Source organism: Periophthalmus magnuspinnatus, chromosome 6 (genome assembly GCF_009829125.3).
Source record: "Periophthalmus magnuspinnatus isolate fPerMag1 chromosome 6, fPerMag1.2.pri, whole genome shotgun sequence".
NCBI lineage: Eukaryota > Metazoa > Chordata > Actinopteri > Gobiiformes > Gobiidae > Periophthalmus > Periophthalmus magnuspinnatus.
This window is the reverse complement of record NC_047131.1, coordinates 25646454-25664413: the sequence shown is the minus strand read 5'-3', so window position 1 is coordinate 25664413 and position 17960 is coordinate 25646454.

The following is a 17960-nucleotide window of genomic DNA, read 5'->3' as shown; positions in this document are numbered from 1 at the left end:
TTTAAAATCAAACTTCTTTAAATTGCTCCCTAAAAGCACAACACTATAGCTATATCCAGTAACAAGGCATTGACATATTCAACTTTAAAGTGCAGTCATTTCCATTTCTTAGGCCACTTTGCACTTTATCCATGGCATTTATCATTGTGAAAACCCATAAATTGAGAGATATTCAAATACAAAATCATCTGTTCTTTTGGGCGATATATGCACTGAATGGCTTCACTTAAAGGACCTCACTAGCCTCTGCATGTAGTAAATGCACCTAATTGGTTTGTGAAGATGGAAAAAAAATCTTCAGGCTTCTAATTAATGTTAAATATATGCAGAGTGGACTGGCCCTAACACCATCTACAAAGACACAGGGAAATATTGTGGAAGGAAAAATATTCAGGTGAGATTAAAATGTGGTAAATATAAAGAGTAAAACATCCACACTCCATGTTATACAGATAGCGACTGTATTGGTCCCATAAACTTACCCCAAAGTTAGTTTTTTTATCGGAATAAACCTCATATATTTTTTATATTATTATTTTTAATAATAAACAAGTCAGTTTAGTAATGTGCTTCCAAGTTGAACTCCTATCCTCAACACACTCAAAGAGTCTTCAGCGAGTTGTCCGGCCACACTCTGAAATGGCATGTTAGAATTATGTTTTCACTGTATTATTTATGCCTTTGTGAGTCAAATTTCAACCGACTTTTGGTAGAATCCAACTCTTTGTTGTATAACAACAGCAGTGCATCAATTATTCATAACACAGTTGCCGCCACTAGTCTCATGTCTGTGTGAAACATGCATGCTCAGGACAGGTAACGTCTGCACCAGATAAAGTGGGAACAAGGAAATCCAGGAATATACCAGTAATGGGTCCAGAGGGAGTCTCTATAGGGAGGGGAGGGGCTAAGAGCTCTGGAAACTCGGAAAAAAGCCTTACTATTTAAAACATAGTGGAGAGTGGACAGGCCCGCTGCACTTACCTACAGGTCACACTCTGTTAATGGAAAAGATGGAGTGATGGACAGATGTGCAGAAGGAGGGGTCAAAGGTTAAGAGAGGAACAGATGCCTCCAAAATCTCCAAAAACAATTACCTGTGTTAGAGTGAACAGTTTGTAGGTTTGAGAGAGCATGGCGGAAACTCTGTGTGCATGATAAAATAAGAGTAGAACCATGGGCGGAGATAGTGGGTAGATGAAAACAGACCAGTCGTTACTCAAACAAGCATGAATATGAATCAATCCAAATACATCTTCTAGTAAGATAATGACAATGATGATCAGGAAAAGCATTGTAATATGGTTAAAGACCCATAAAAGTGGATTTCTCATAACAGCTCCTTTAACCTAATACCACCATTCCAGTTGAGGCTTGATGTATGAGACATTTTTTTCCTCTATTGTCCAGACAACATATTTAAAAGTGTAATTCCATGCTTCCCTCTACAAGACTCATCCTCACACAACGCTCCACCTACACACCACATGTCAGAATACAACAGGTTTACAGCCAAAACGCAGCATGATCAACCAAAACCATTAAAAATGAACAGTACACTTACAGTACAGAGCTAAAATAACTTCACCTTTCCACTAGTTTGATAGTACAGTAGGTATGATAGAGGAGAGACAGAGCATTTATATGAATTGCTTGAGACAGGATTGACTGAGACGCAAAGGAAGCGCACGGAGATTGACTGACTGCGGCAAGAGACAAAAGTATCGGTGCAAAAAATCACATCAATCGGACAAAAATGAACCTTTCCTGAATGATCTTGAGCTGTATGAGACAAGTATCAGACCACATAGACTAGTATACGCCCATGGACCACTATGGAACCTACCTGGAAAACTGAGATTGCACAGATATAAAGCCACATGGTAAGATAAAAGGAATTATTAATGTTGAAAATCACATTCTGTTGTCTATTCCTTAGTATCGAGTTTGAAATTTTAGCACGGTGACAACACTAGTTACTGTTGAACTTGTTTTGTGAGTCAGCAGATAAGTCCACTCTCCAGCCTCATGCATGGGCCAGGGCGTCTGTTACCTGTTGGTGATAGAACTCTGAGGAGATGGAGCAGGACGGATGACAGCTGTGGACAGACGCACATCCTCACACCTGTCCTGTCACATTATAAACACCATTATTTTCAACACATCAACATCCAGAGCAGTGTAGATGCCCACCACAGGACCAAGACACACTAAACCTGCTCAGTTACACATGATGAAATATCCCTCTATTTGAAATATGTGGCTAATAAAACTACGTTGGTATGGTTGAATATAGCCACACATCTGGTCTCACTTCAGGGAAGCCTCGACAATAGTAAAAGTATTTTTGATGTAGAGAAAAGAGGATATGGAGTGAGTGAAGTCTTTATTGTGCACAGAAGCTAAAGGTCATTTTTGGGGTTTATTTGGACAGAAATCAATATGCCGTCTGCGGCTCCTTTAACTCTTCTTCTTCATAGTCTTTCCCTTTATGAATCCGCAAACAGTTTTTCTCTGGGGAGGCCACACACTCAGTAGTTTGTTTGGCACAAATGGAAGTGTATAAGTATTTGTGCGTTTGAAAATGTAAAATGTAAAATGTAAATGTGCAGAGTGTCTCTTTACAATTTAAAACGTTTATTATAAAGGCAATTGATAGGATATGTTAATGAGACTTGTTCTATTATATTCAATGGTTTCCAAAGTTTTTGACCTCATTTAATACACTTCTATATGAGCACCATTAGACGCATGAAGCTCATAAAGACGCTACTCGATTTCTTGCCATGTTCACTGTAACAAAGCCTCATCAATGGTTGCGATCGCATCTGTTATCTTTAATTTGTGGACATGATGGTGAAGCACTTCCAAACCTTGTTCTGTAGTTTTGTTGAGTCTGTGTATCTGAATTTGTCTCAATAAACCATGATACACATTGTGCCTTCTCTTGGGGAGTAGCCATTTCTTAGGGGTTTATTCAAAAGGATGCCTCTTTAATCAACAGGATGCTTGAAATTCAAAAATGCATGTACTTTTATAACCACTGAGTACAACAGAACAAATCTAATTAACATATCTTATCAATTCCCTCTGTAATTAGACTTAATGGACACCCTGTACTGTAATACTGCATACATTTTTGATACAATCTTTATAAGCAAGAACAAATGTGTCAAGTTCATGTTTAAATAAAGATGTTTAATGATGAGAACCGGAGTACAAATCGTAACATCCGTGTATAAACATTATTTCAGGTATTTTAGTGGGTGAATTCTATATAAAGAAAGGTGACCTGCTTTCTGAATGTAGACCGTGAGGCTTCGGACATTGTGCGCTTGTTGTTTTCGGTGGAAGGAGCGGTTGTTGGGGTGGGCAAGTAAAGGTCAAAGCTGACAGTCTTTTAGTGATGCTGCCAATGGGGTGCACAAAACCACGCAGACATATGGCTGTACAGAGGAGGGGGGTGTTTAGAGAGGAGGGAGAGCGTGTGTCGCCCATCGCCTGCGCACAAGTGGATCATATGAATTAAGTAAATGTTTATCTAGAAATTATTAATATGAAAGTAAATGCATTTTGAGATGAAGACAGCGCACAGGGAAGGGAATCTGGTGAGAGGTGGTCTGTTCTATTTCGGATGTAAAATAGCAACAAAAAAAAAGACACCTACTTTGTGAAAACTCCGAAAATCCATATTATGTTTTTTGTTGTATTTTCCATAATTTTGCTGATAACAAAACAACAAAAAAATGGCATATTAATCAATTTCACAGCAAAATCAACATTTCCATTTTGCTACTGAGAAAATAAGATAGACACTGTAATATTAAAAAAAAAAAAAAGAAAGAAAACATGTACCAAGCTACACAAGTTACACACTCTGCTTGTTTTAGTGACTGACAGCTAACTCACTCACACCTGTTTGACCACTGACTGAAGGAGACAGGCAAAACAACAACAACAAGACTACAGGCTGTAACTGCTAAATCCCAGCCCGGAGTAAAGAGCGCAGGGATGCTACTCTCAGAGGGGTTTTCCCAAATATCGCTCTTTTGATCCATTAACTCTTTTTCACAGCACTGGCTCCCAAAGGTGCGTAGTGCTTTGCAGACGGCCCCTCCTGTTTGCGCAGTCTAAATATAACTCATGAGGATACAGGGCTAGTGTGGGCAAATGCTCCCACGGCAGAGCTCCTCCACGGAGAGCTCAAGGAGTCTAATGGGGTAACTATATACGTCCTATATTGTGCAAAATGTACTCTTGAGAGCTTTAAGCCTTTTTATGATGTTGTTACCTTGTCAAGAACATACCTGGATTTGTGTTTTGTTTTATTCACATATGTTTGATTAACCCTTCATTATTAATCTGTGTACATTGCCAAAGCTCAAAATGATCCATTCCACCTTGTGATGTCATGAAATGGTAGTTTTCAAGTGAACAGGTACCTTTTACCTTTTGTTCAGAAGACACTGGCTATTCCAGGACTGAAATGATCCAGATGATTCTAGTGAAGGTGTATGGAGTTTAAAAACACGGTGGAGCACTTCATGAATTGCCACATGATATTACAAGGTGAAACAGAGTGTAATCTGTTTGAGAGAAGAAGGATTTGTGTGTTAAACATGTGTGAATTTAACAAAACACAACTCCAGCTATGTTTTTTGATCAGGAACATTATAACATAGATCAGAAAATAGTGTAAAATGGCCCTTTTAAACAATAACAATATTTTAACAATATTTTATATTTAGAATAGGTTTTGGGGGATATTGTAGCAGCGGTATAAAGTAGTTTCAATATTATCATTTTTCATGTACATTTTCTTCATGTATAGCAGATCAGAATTTGTTGAATTTGTTATCTAACCTCTTGTCCTCCATTGTTGCTGTCAGTCAACCACAGCTTCCTTTGCCTCTCAACCAATCACGTCTCAAGCCAATAAAATACACTCTCATTTATTACGCCAATCCAGCAAGTGTTCATTTTGACGACAACATTTTATGCAGTTTTAGTCTGAAATGTTGTTTAATTTTCATCAAAATTTAGCCCAATAATGCAGTAATATAGTTTGGTCTTATTCTGAGCATTTACTGTCAATGACTTTGCAGATGTCCCTGCACCTGCCCAGATAAAACGCTACAGTTTATTTGTTCAATAACTCACATTTGTCAGTGACGGTTGAAATATTCTGTCAGAACTTTATTTTTACATCTGTTGGGATGTTTTAGTGAAAGCCTCCACTGCTGCTGTTTGTCAGTGTGTTGTCTTGAAAACTGGAAATATGTGCCTTTGGATTATGATGACATTCTAAGGAAAGGTCAGCAATACTATTACCAACCTTGTCTCTGCTGCAAGGGATCGGTAAAGTAAAACACGATTTAGAAGAAATGTAAAAAATTTGAGGATGAACAACAGAGCCCCAGGAATTGTATTTTAGTAATGAATTTTCAGTGATGCTATGATTCTCGCTGTTTTTAGGACTAATTTGTACCAATCCAGTGCACAAACTGTATCGCGCCACAAAAGAAACAAGATCGCAGTGGACAAAAATAACCCAAAGATTTTTTTATATAGCACTTTTCGACCTTCTAGGCACTCAAGGAACCACTCGCCATTTCACACACACACAAACACACTCATACACCAGTATACGCAGACACTGGGGGCAAGGGAGGTTAGGTGTCTTGCCCAAGGACACAACAACAAGTGGATTTGATCACTCTACCAATGATGTTTTATGTCCAGAGCAGGATTCAAACTGCCAGTCTTTGGATCAGAGGGCAAACACAAACACAACTGAGCTACTGACCCCCGCCTTGTTCCTTATTCTACCTTTTGTCATGATTATTTTATAAACCTAACCTAAATAAACAATGAAAACAACATTTACACTGGTTGGCAACAGAGCGCATGATTTGAGCTGTCTATGGCACTTTTTTCCCGTAGCCTTCCCCAATGTTAACTAGTGCTCATTTGTTTTGCCAAGGTAGAGGCTGCAGCAGGGACACAAGTGAACCGCATCCACAAATGGATCCCTGGGGAAGGCAGAGGAGAGAGAGGCGGAGACCAAAACAGAAAATATGGATGAAACGGAGAAATCAGGATGTATGAACAGGTGAAAAAAGAGGTGGAAGTGTGTGGGTGGTGAGACTGAGATGGAACAGGAAGGATGAGAACACAAAAAAGAGGATACAAAAAGAATTAAATCTTGTACTGACTTGTAATATTGTTAGACGATGGGTTGTATTAGTGTATAATAAGTATGTTCATTCACTGTTTTTGTCTGTTCTAGGGATGGTGTCATAGGGTTTTTTTTTTGAGCCGGCACGATGCTACTGTGGCCGATAAACAACATCTGCGTATACCAATATAAAGCTTTTTAGCCCACAAATTTATCTTAAATTCAAGTAAAGATCACAAATGTACTTTTCACTTTTGTATAAATAATAACAAAAAGTATTTATCTGGAACAAAAAATAATTTATTACAGGTTAATTTATTACAGAGCTGCTGTTAGTAGGGTGTTTGTCCACTGATCCGAAAGTTGGCAGCTCAAATCCTGCTCTCGACATCATTGGTTGAGTGGATATATCCTCTGATCCACAGGTTGGTGGTGCGATTCCATCTCCCATAGATCAATGCTGTCGTTGTGTCCTTGGACAAGACACTTAAACCACCTCACTCCCAGTGTCTGTGCACATTGGTGTATGAACACATATGTGAATGGGTGAGTGGTTCCTTGATGTAAAGTGCTTTGATTTGGAAAAGCGTTATATAAAAAACAGTGTAACCATACAGCCATATATTTCTGTTCTATTTCAATTTTTACACAACAGTTTGCTCAAAAAAACAAATCTGACACATACATGCACACACACACACTCTCTCTCTCTCTCTCTCTCTCTCTCTCTCTCTCTCTCTCTCTCTCGGAAGAACATGGAACAGTAGCAAAAATATTTTGATTGGTGATTTTTTTTCCCAATCCCCTTGTATGTATGAAAGCTCTCAGATATTGGCCAATACAGATACTGGAATCAATATATTTCTCATCCCTGCTCAGTGGTGGAAGAAGTTCTCAATTTTGTTACTTAAGTAAAAGTACAGATACTGGAGCAAAAAAAAAAAAAACTCAAATAAAAGCAGTATCACATGAAAAGATCTACTTAAAGAAAAAATATTTAAGTACCTGTTTAAAAATGCACTTGAAGAGTAAAAGTAAGTATTCCGTGTATATTTTGAGGTCTTACAAGGAGGTGTCAGATGTAGTGTTTCTGATTCGTGCTGAGTTTTGTTCAATAGAAATATGTGAAGTAATCATTTGTTTTCTAGCTGTTTTTATTTGTTTATTTTGTTTGCTCAAATTATGAACCTGTTAAAAATAAACCCCTCAGGCTTTTCAGCAGGTCTCAAACAATAATGAAAAATACTTTTAATTTTCAGCACTGTTTAAAAATGTAGTGGAGTAGAAAGTACAGATACCTGCACTCAAATGAAGTGTAGTAAAAGTAAAGTAAAGTACAGATACCTAAAATATGTACTGAAGTGCACTACTTTACTGCTTTTACTTACATTTCCCCACTGTCCCTGTTCTCTCAGTCCATAATGGACTGAAATGAACTGAAAATATAGATTTTTTGCCAGACTTTTAAAAATATAAGTGCTGTAACTTGGAGAGACAAAAATGTGTATGTGTGATGTATCATACCACATCTTTTCAGCATTTATAGATACACAGAGAAAAATAGTTAAGCTTCATGAGGTGATTCTGGTGCAGAGATCAGTGTTAGTCCAGGTAAAAGATCAAGTGTGATAAAAGAAACTACTATTAAAGTAATCTTTGAGCTACACAAGCTCATACACATTCACTCAGTACTATGTACAACCCACATCCACTTTGATAAGAAATGCTACTCACTCTGCCATTGTGAAACATACAAAGAACATTTTCCTTTCCCTAATGTGATGACGTCAAAATGATTATGTACCCATTGTGTGTGTATGGAGTTCTGATGGTGCATTTCAACTCTCTGTGCCTTCAGTCGATCACCCACAGTGCATTGCTAACACAGGCCGTGTATAATGAGGCACACACATAAGTATTCTGTGGGTTTGGGAACATCTGATCAATAAACCTCATCAAACACGTCTAACTCATTCCAAATCAAATGCCAAATTCTTTCATCGAATGTTGTATTTAATAGGGAGCAGGGCTGTGACCATTCATTGGAACAATTGTGAAAACTATTAAAATAACAGTATATAGTGAGTAGTATTTTGATAATAGTAATCATTATACACATTTTATCACAAAGACAGCTTTGTATTAGAGTTGTAGAGCTGCTTGTTTCCATGCAGATGCCATCGCTTTGCCTGGAATGTTTCACAGTGTGGCTTAAACCAAGTTAATGTTATACTGTGGAATATCCAAGGTAAAGCTATAATATCTCCATGGCGACGAGCAGGTAACGGACCCACCAAAAAAGTTAAATAGTGGATCTTTATCAAAATGTTAAAAAGAATAAACAATTTGTTACTTTTATCAGTAATACACTTTGTAAACATTCTCTAGAAACTTCACCATATTTTAACCTGTATTTGATATAAAAAAAAAACAACAACTGCCAAACTACTACATAACTACCGTAAATACCTGCTAGCTTCAGTTGTAGGAAACAGACCAACATATATACAACTGTAACTATCACTATTATTGACAGCTGTATGATGAACATAAACAAACCAGTCCACGTTGCAGTGTTCTAATCCTCCACCCACCACCACCTCTCTCCGTACAAACAGCAGCACGGTCTGTGATAGGACACCTTCTGAGAACAGCACTGCACTGCCGATTATTAAAATGGTTACACAGGACTGAACAAATATTGATAACTGTGCGGAAAAGTGTTGTGAAAGAGCATGATTAATTAAACAAGATGCAATTACGGCTGTGTGATTTTGGAAAGATGATTTTTCTGACAAATATTGCGATTCGATTTGTGATGTATGTTTAAAAAGTAGGATTCTGTTTGAGTGCACGCTGTAAACAACTCCAGGAGAGAAGACCCAAATATGAAATGATAAACTAATGCAAGAATGCCATCAATTTCAGAACATGTTTGTGGAGGTCTAAACAACAGGTACAAGATTTTTTTTTAACTAAAAACAGAATAGTATGTTCTTTGCAAAGGACATCCTATTATCTAAACAGTTGGAGCCTTTGAGATTTGATAATTGTGCCAACTCAAACTGCCATTTTCATTCAGTTGTGATATATGGCGAAAATGTATCTCGGAATTATGTAACACTTAAAAATAATAATACTGTATCCCATTGAATTACAGAAAAGACATTGTTCAAGCAACTTGGATTATGGAGATATAATATACATGCAGACTTTAGCCTCTACTTTGAACCTTTAAATACACTCTTTCACTCAGCCCTTGGTTTCATAACAGGTGATGAATATAAACCTATCACTGTACACTCTATAAAAAAGTAGGCTGGGAGAACAACACAGTATAAAATGTATTTATAAGGGACTGCTTGATCGACTGCCGGAATATCTCACTTGCTTGTTGAATATTGATATGAGAACATTTAATACAAGATCATAAGACTGTATACATCTAAGGACTGGCTGCACCAGAACTGAGATGAGAAAAAGGGCTTTTGGCTGTTTTGTTTCCCAAAAATTGAATATATTTCCAGGACAAGCAAAACTAGATAACATTTACACTCAAATTTGCACCTTTGTTTAATATTTTAAATAGGCTTGTGTACTTGTGTGCTGTATTTGTTTTTTGTTTGTATTTTTCTGTATTTGAACAGGGCGTTTAAGTGCTCTCATAGTGCTCTTCCTGTATAAATAAAGATAATTGAAAATAAACAGCTTGTGGTCGCAACTTGCCCCAGTAACACGATGGCACAAATTATTTCACGGACTCTTCAATCTAACATAACCAACATGTCAAAAGCACAAAATCCAGCCAGATTCAGAAACCACCTGAGACCGACAGAGGTAAGGTGACATTTTCTATGTGCTCTACCACCGAGCCACAACATAATACAGCCCTGCACCCAGTAGTTCTTTGATCAATCATAAAGCTACCTGACAGTTACAGTGACAGCTAGTCGCACGATCAGAACCTACCACAGGTGTATGAACGCTACAACCTAAACCCCAGGTGTGACCTCATGAGAGCACTGCCCCCCGGTGTACACCAGGAGCAGTGTCACTGCCACTGCACCTCACAGGAAAACACACACAGGTGAACAGCCCCTGAGAGCAGAGGATCCATGCTGATGTGATTAGTAAAGAGCGGCCAGACAATTAAAATCCTTCTGATGGAAACAGTTATTGTCACACCAAAGACTTTCCTTCACTCAAACTACACAAGAGTGACAACAGGCCATCTGAAGGCAAATAGTACTACTACACAAGACAAATACTGGATCGATGAATCTGCAGAAAATTAGTGAGAGGCAATGGTTAATACAGGCTTGGACAGGTAGAGACATCAATGAGGTGATGAAGTAACAGCAGTGAAAGCATGATTTTTACTTTTAAACCTTGTGTTGATTATTTTGTGTCTTAAGCATTGAGGTGAACTTGTTTCTCTGCAAGAATGTGACACAAACTTATTTTAGGCTGTCTCCACTAGAACCAGTCGCTTCGGTCATACGATACTAGTATTCCTCTTCAGGGTGACAAGAGTCTAGTAATCCATCTTTTTAGTGACGTATTCTACCTCTCTGTTAACAGCTAACCATACCTCCCTTTATGACCTTGTACGGACAGTATGTAAAATTAGTTAAGTCCTTATAAGACCTGCCTTCTATAGATAGTACCTTGAAAAGGCTATAAGTACTGGAAAACTCCTTTGAAATGTAACGCATGTGCCTGCTGTCTGTAACTTCATTCATCTCATGAGATAAACTTCTTTCAACTCTCTACCTGGTCTGCAATCTCTTCCTTCACGATTTCAAGCAGGATTAAAGGTGCACTATGTAATGTCTGCCTACTGTGCTATGGAGATGTTATTGCTTTGCCTGGGATGTTCCACGATATGGCATTAAACCTATCAATCAAGACAACGCAATACTTTGGAACATCTCAATGGAATCAAGCAAATAACAAACTCCCCACCAGAAAAGTTACATAGTGCACCTTTAAACGTTAAATTGCCTAGAGAGATTGCATATTAGAATATCTTTGGATGAGAAATGTTGCAGGCTGTGATTGACAGATAACATTTATTAGACAGTCTAAGGATATATAATGCATTTTTTCTGCCTATGATTTTCTATATATTTTTGGTTTTATTTTTGTAGCAATGTTATAAATACAACAAACAAACCCTCTATCCCACTACCACTTTTATTTGTAGCATAGCCCCAGACAGCGCAGAGCCTGTGAGAAGACTTTGAGTGTCCTCGTCTCATTGATGAAATTGACTGTTGTGAGTCTGTGCTGCAGTTGGAGATGGACAGCTCTGTTTTGACTGTTGTTCAGGTCTCCTCTTGGCCAGTCCTCTCCACTCCTCCTCACACTCTCCAGCTCAGCAGCGGTTATTAGGTGGCGATCAATCAAGCCTTCTCCTCCACTGATCCTCTCCGTACACAGACACATCCACGGGCGGCAGGCAGGACAAGCAGAGGAGAGAGAGTCGGAGCCGGCCTGTGTTTGTCGTGGCATTGATCTCCCGCTCACCTCCGCACTAAGGTCAGGACGCACATACAGGCGTGTTTGTAGAGGCCCCTGACTTCGACCGTGTGACTGGTCAAATTAAACTTAGGCCACCACGGGCCCCAGGGACAGAGCGCTCACAACAGGGGAGGCTGCGGCTGTCATTGTACAGAGATTTTATAGGAGGATTGTAAAAATAGAAAAGGTTAAGAAAAGTTGTGTCTGACAGGTGAAGTAAAAATTTTAAAGGCCTGGAACCTGATTTTTACTGTCTTAAAATTGAAAAACAGAAGTTGACGTTTGAAATGGTTTGCAGTGGTCCAAAGTTATTCCTCATTTACCTTATGCATTTTGAGCATATTATCATTCACCACAATGAGTTTATATGTGCTTTTCACTCTCTTAGACCAGAGCAGAGTTTTGGCGTGGCAGTAAAGCTAACACTTGATGATTGTCGGACAATTAAATGCTTTATAATTACATTCAGACAGCACACAGCAGACTTATTTTGACCTCAAGAGCTTCTTATACAACGTATCTGTACTGAGGCAAGAAAAAATACATGTTCTCAAATACATAGGGAAAAAATCAAGTACAATGGTTGAAGTTGTCAGGAAAATTAAATGCAGAAAAAACTTTCAATCGATTTTTTTCTATTATGGCTGGACACGAATTACCTTGTTACAACACTTCTACACTATCTCTCATTCATTAATCCAACGTTTAGAAGATGGTTGTGCTCAGATAAATAGTACTTGAACGCATCAGACAAGACCTACTAACAAGAGTAATGAAGATTCAATACCATAATCATAATAAAATGGTGTTGTAATTAGACAGCAGAATATGAACTAATTGTAGTTTCTGTGGCCTTATACAAGCTCTGATATAAACTGATTCTAAAACTATTCAATAAACTCCAACTCTGTCCAATGTATGTGATTTGATTTTTTCATTTTTTTACTAATACCTGTTCAAATGCGTATCCCAATTCAAGTACTGTAATATATATTTCTTAACAACCCTTATGTGTAGAAAACCTAATATAATGTGATTTGAAAGTCTCCACAAACTAATTTTTGCCATTTTTAGATAAATATGTAGATAACTGCACAAATCTGAACATCGTAACGTCACTTTTAACCAGTACTGAAGCCATGTTGCTACACACTGGCACAGATTCCACACTGTCTTGTCTACTGTACAGCCAATGAATGGAGCCTGTGGGATGTGATAGCAGAACACAGACATTTAAACCTCCCTGTCTCCTGCCTCTGTAGTGTAGTGTTTGGGTGTGTGTGTGTGTGTGTGTGTACAAAGTGTGTGTGTGCGTGTGCTTGTGTGTGGGATTGAGCCCATGTGTGTCTCCGTTGTGCTGTGTCAGCGCCTCAGACAGACAGCCCTGTTGTTGTGTTCCCACAGAGGAAATAAAACGGCAGCCCACATCTTCTCAACCCGGAGACAGCTCCCTCTCTGCTCTCCTCCTTTTCTTTCATCCTTCTACACTTCTTCATCCTCTCACATTCATTTCATTTCAACATGTTTTATTTTTCTGCCTCCTCATGGGTACTTTTTTGCACTACAACTAAATATTTTTTACACCAACCAGGCATCAAATTATGACAGGTTTTTGACTTTGAATATGATATTTATTGGAAACAACATTTTCCTCTCAAAATGTCTCAAAAGTTGATGCGTTAAAAGCCGGAAGAATGCGAAAAGATTAGACTTTAGAGTTTCCAATGAGTGATGACAACTCAACACAACTGGTCAACTTAATATTGCTTATTATGTTAATGCAGTATTAGATCATCACTTTTAACCATAATACAGCACTGCAGAGTAGCATGGTAATGGTAAGTGAAATGGTTAAATGGCTAAATTAGCTGAAGCATGCATTTGAGGTGGTCCTTTATGTACGATTATTAGAGAAAAGAGAGCATTTGTAACAGTTGGGATGTTGGGGGTGGGTCTATGCAGATGAATGATAAACGACTTTGGACTGTAGCGACAGATGGGCAGGTGCCAGTGGGGGTTCAGTAATGGACACTACTACGACCCGGCAACGTTTAACTACAATTATTAAGGCCAAGCTATAAGCATATGAGATTTACGAGGTTCATGCTAAATAAGTATATTAAAATACAAAGTCACAGCAATTTTTATTGATTTTCCATTGTCCACTCCATCCCATAAGCTGGTTTTCCACCCACAGAGTAATAAGCTACTTTTCACTTACAGTTGTACAATCTCAATCTTAAAGTGCAATGCTGCCATCTGCTGGGAAAATGTAAAGCAGACAACATCACTTTTTATATCTAAAATTCAATTATAGGTAAATATGAAGTAATGTAATACTTGTCTATTTGCTACCGAATAAACATGTCCTCTTGTGTCAGATCTTATTGTCCAGTTGCTTTATACACATTCGTATTCAATAGCGCTTCATCATTTAAAACCACTGAATGTGAGAATCTCAAGGACAAACTTCTCTGTGATCTACTCCACCTAGCTCCAGTTGCCATAGTTACTTTATTGGTTCACAGAGGGATTATCTTTATAATGACTTAACTTTCATATCCACTTGATTAGCTTATCTGTTTTGGTTCATTTATTTGTCTGCGGGCATTGTGACACAAAATACCAAGTTATGATTGACGTTTCAGTAATAATCTTTCAGTTTGATGAGATGAACTGACTATAATTATTAAGTTGTTTGAAAATAAGAGCAAAGATTATGTGTAAAGTGCGGTAAGGGTATTGTGGCTCAGCGGATTGAACGTGTAATCCTGAACTGTGGGTCAACAAATCGGTTGGCATGCAGATACTAGCATTGTTGCCATAGCGATTAACAATTTAAACAAAATATCAAATTGTTTGGCTGTGGAAAAAGTCCTCAGTTTGTACCAGGAAGTCGAAACCTATTGTAATGAGCTGATATTTTGTGTTTTAGTTCAGGGTTGACACTTTTTATTGTTCTTTTTAGGCTATGTGTTGTTGTTAATGTACTTGCTTTTGTATCTGACGCATGGTTGCTATGCCGACAAGTTCAAGGTAACATTCGTCAGTTTTGGAGACTGGCTCTGCTGAGTGGACACTGCTGTTGTTTTGCTGTTGGGTTATGGCATGAGTTATGGCCTACATTAGCCCTTGTGTTCAGAAAATAAACAACCACAAAAAACTGGCGCGGTTCCTTAAACCAAAATGCCACATTATGAATAAACAGAGGACGAGTAAAGACTATTTATAGGAGTTTGCATTTTCTCATTTTACTTTTCTGTGCCATGACTTCTTCTGAGAGCCCTGAAGTAGAGATAGTGACATAACACAAGCCTTTACTAAAACAACAACATTACTATTCTGGACATTCAGTGAGAGGTTCCCACACACTGCATATCCTCTTTCCTTAATGCTATCAGCTACTTCATAAGAACCACATTTCTGACTTGTGTTGATGCTTCCACACAATATGAACATGCCTAATTAGCATTCCCAGAGCATGGAAGAGGGGAGTGTGATGACAGTTTGACAGAGCCATGTCCCTGTGGTCTTATGTCAGCTATTCATCAGCAGCTCCCAGAGCACCCAACGACACTGCTGCAGCACCCACACCCATCACCCCGTCCCCAGAATCCACTACCTACAATCTGCATGTTACACTAAGTAACATGCATTACAACTAAACCATTGTTGTTGCTGCTGTTTATATTTTCAACATGTGGTTATGGGCCCACAGCACAACATGTGGTGTATGTAGTTCAAGATAGAATAATAAAAGTACTATGGAATTATTTCATCTAATTTCATGGTAGAAAAGATTTGGTCGTCTAGACAGTGTATTTGAAATCAAGATGTTTTTGGCAGATTTAAGACTTTCAGCTTTAGCCATGATCATGATCCTCCTAAAGATCTAAAAGCAAATAAACATTGCTCCAGTGACGTTGAAGGGTGGGTCAAATGTTGCCATAGAGACGTGAGGTGAGGTTGAAGGTGATTTTGCTTTTTTTGCAGAAAGTGTGAAAAGAAGAAGATATTCACAGAACTGATAATTAACATCTGTTCAATTTTCTAATTCAGTGCAGTTCTTCTCTGAATATAAATAAGACTATTTCACTTTGTTTCCACTTTAAGAACTGTTATGAAACATTTTAGCCAGTAGGTGGTGCTAGACAGCCTCTATAACTAAGCAGATCCCATTACAGCAGACAGTTGTACCCTTTTGTCAACCTGTCAACATTTTGTCACAATTAAACACGGAAAACATCCATGCTGAAACTGTGAATTTCGATTTGGAGGAAATTCTGGTGGTTTATATTGCACTTTTTCTGAAAGTTGTCTGTCTGTGACCCATGTCGTGGACTTGGTTTTCTGTTGATTGCCTTTGGCATAATTGGCTTTCTCACCTGAGCGAGTGCCCGCAGGTGAGTCTACACACAGCATATATTTTCATGTGGAAACAGTTTCGATGCAGCGCTCTGGTCCTATAAAAGAGTGAGGCGTGAACACACCTCTAGATGACACCGCTCTGCCTCCCTCACAGAGCGGAGCAGAGGAGCGCGCACTGCCGCTGCATCCGCCCTAGAGACCACACCGGGCGCAGAAACCCACCTTACAACTTTAATTAGATCTGCACCAGTTTCTCTGTCACCGTTAACAATTTGTAATTTATGAACACGTTCATGTGATTTTTGCAACAGTGTAAAAACAACAGCTAAAACGCTGATAATTAAATGTGATCTATTCTTGCAATTCACTTTCACAATTTTCTGACAATGAAATAAAAAAAAAAGTATATCTATTATTTTCATATGTTTATATATGTTGATAAAATGTGAGTTAATGAGATTGTCATTATTGGTATAAGGCGGGCCTATAGTAGGTATAGTATCATACTTCTTATAAGCTGTACTAGCTGTATTTTCTACTCCACATTTGCTGATGAATGCAATACTGTATTATAATTCATTTGTCTGAAGTATCGCCTTTTCATAGCCCTGCTTTACAGTTTCATAAAATATCCATGCACTGCCTTGATGGCGGTAAGCTTCTACAGCCAAGTCTGCTCTGTCTGATGGATGAGAGGCTGCAAATCTGCGCCATCGGTCCCTTCAGCACCACCTTATACCACTCAGGTCCATCCTAAAGCAACTACATTTACATAAGAACCTTATTTTTGTTGCCCCAGTAAAGTTCTTAGGGACAGCTGGAAGATCATTAGAGCCTGATTTGGCACCCAGCCGGGTCACCTCTTCATCACAATCAAAACTACTTATAATTCCCAAGCAGAAAATCTTTTCGTTTTCCACTTGAACGAATATAGGTCATTCTGATCCTGATTCTCTGCTGTAGACTAATAGGACCTAGGATGAAGTGCCAATAGTCCAAAAATGTGGGTTTCACCACCGAAATGCCCTTAGACTGTCTCTGGAAATACCCAAGGGTGTCAGATAACCTACCTGATAACAACTTGAATTGCCAACAAGAGAAGCAGGACGTTCTCAATGGATCCACTACTTTTCCTGATCTGATTTAGCACATTTTGACAATCCAACAAACTTTTCTTGCGGCACAAACTCGAGCTAAGTGCTGCACGCTGCTGGCTCCTGCGTCTCGTCGCCCAAAGTGTTGCCATCAAGCCCCGTGTTCGCAGTGTATCTGTTAGAAACTTTAATAGCTAACAGCATGGAGCGCCGATCAGCCAAGCACATCAGCATAGTGCGATCCAATATGTCACCGCCACGCAGAGACTAGAGGAGTGTGTGGCGTCTTGTTAGCGCGGGCTTTAACAGTCAACGTGATGGCAGTAATGTGGGAAAGACAAAAGACCTCCAGCAGTGAGCTATATGAAGACGTGAGATCAGCGAGTATTCTGCAGCACGACATCCCCTCACATCCCCTCACATCGTGGAGGTGTGCGCGGCGAACCTGCTCCTCTGACGCGCGACATCCACAGGCCCGTGCGCTCCAGGGCTGGCTGTCTGTCTCCTGAGAAGTGACAGTCAAATGCAAAGGGGAAATAATTGTCATTCTGTCATTGCAATTTTCAAAAGAATGTGTTTGGCTTGTGTGTCACGTTGAAACATAATGTGGAATAAGAATAGGTCTTTTTTTGACAATAGCTGGAGGTCAAAGGAGGGATGACCAATGTCTCTTTCCCTAATTCAAGTCCAGAGTTGGATTAAAGTTTGAGTATTTATTTCTGAAAGCTGTGGTCAGTGTATTAAACAAACTAATTGAAAGTCTCCAAAAAATCTACCAAGCTGAGAGTCTGTCACCA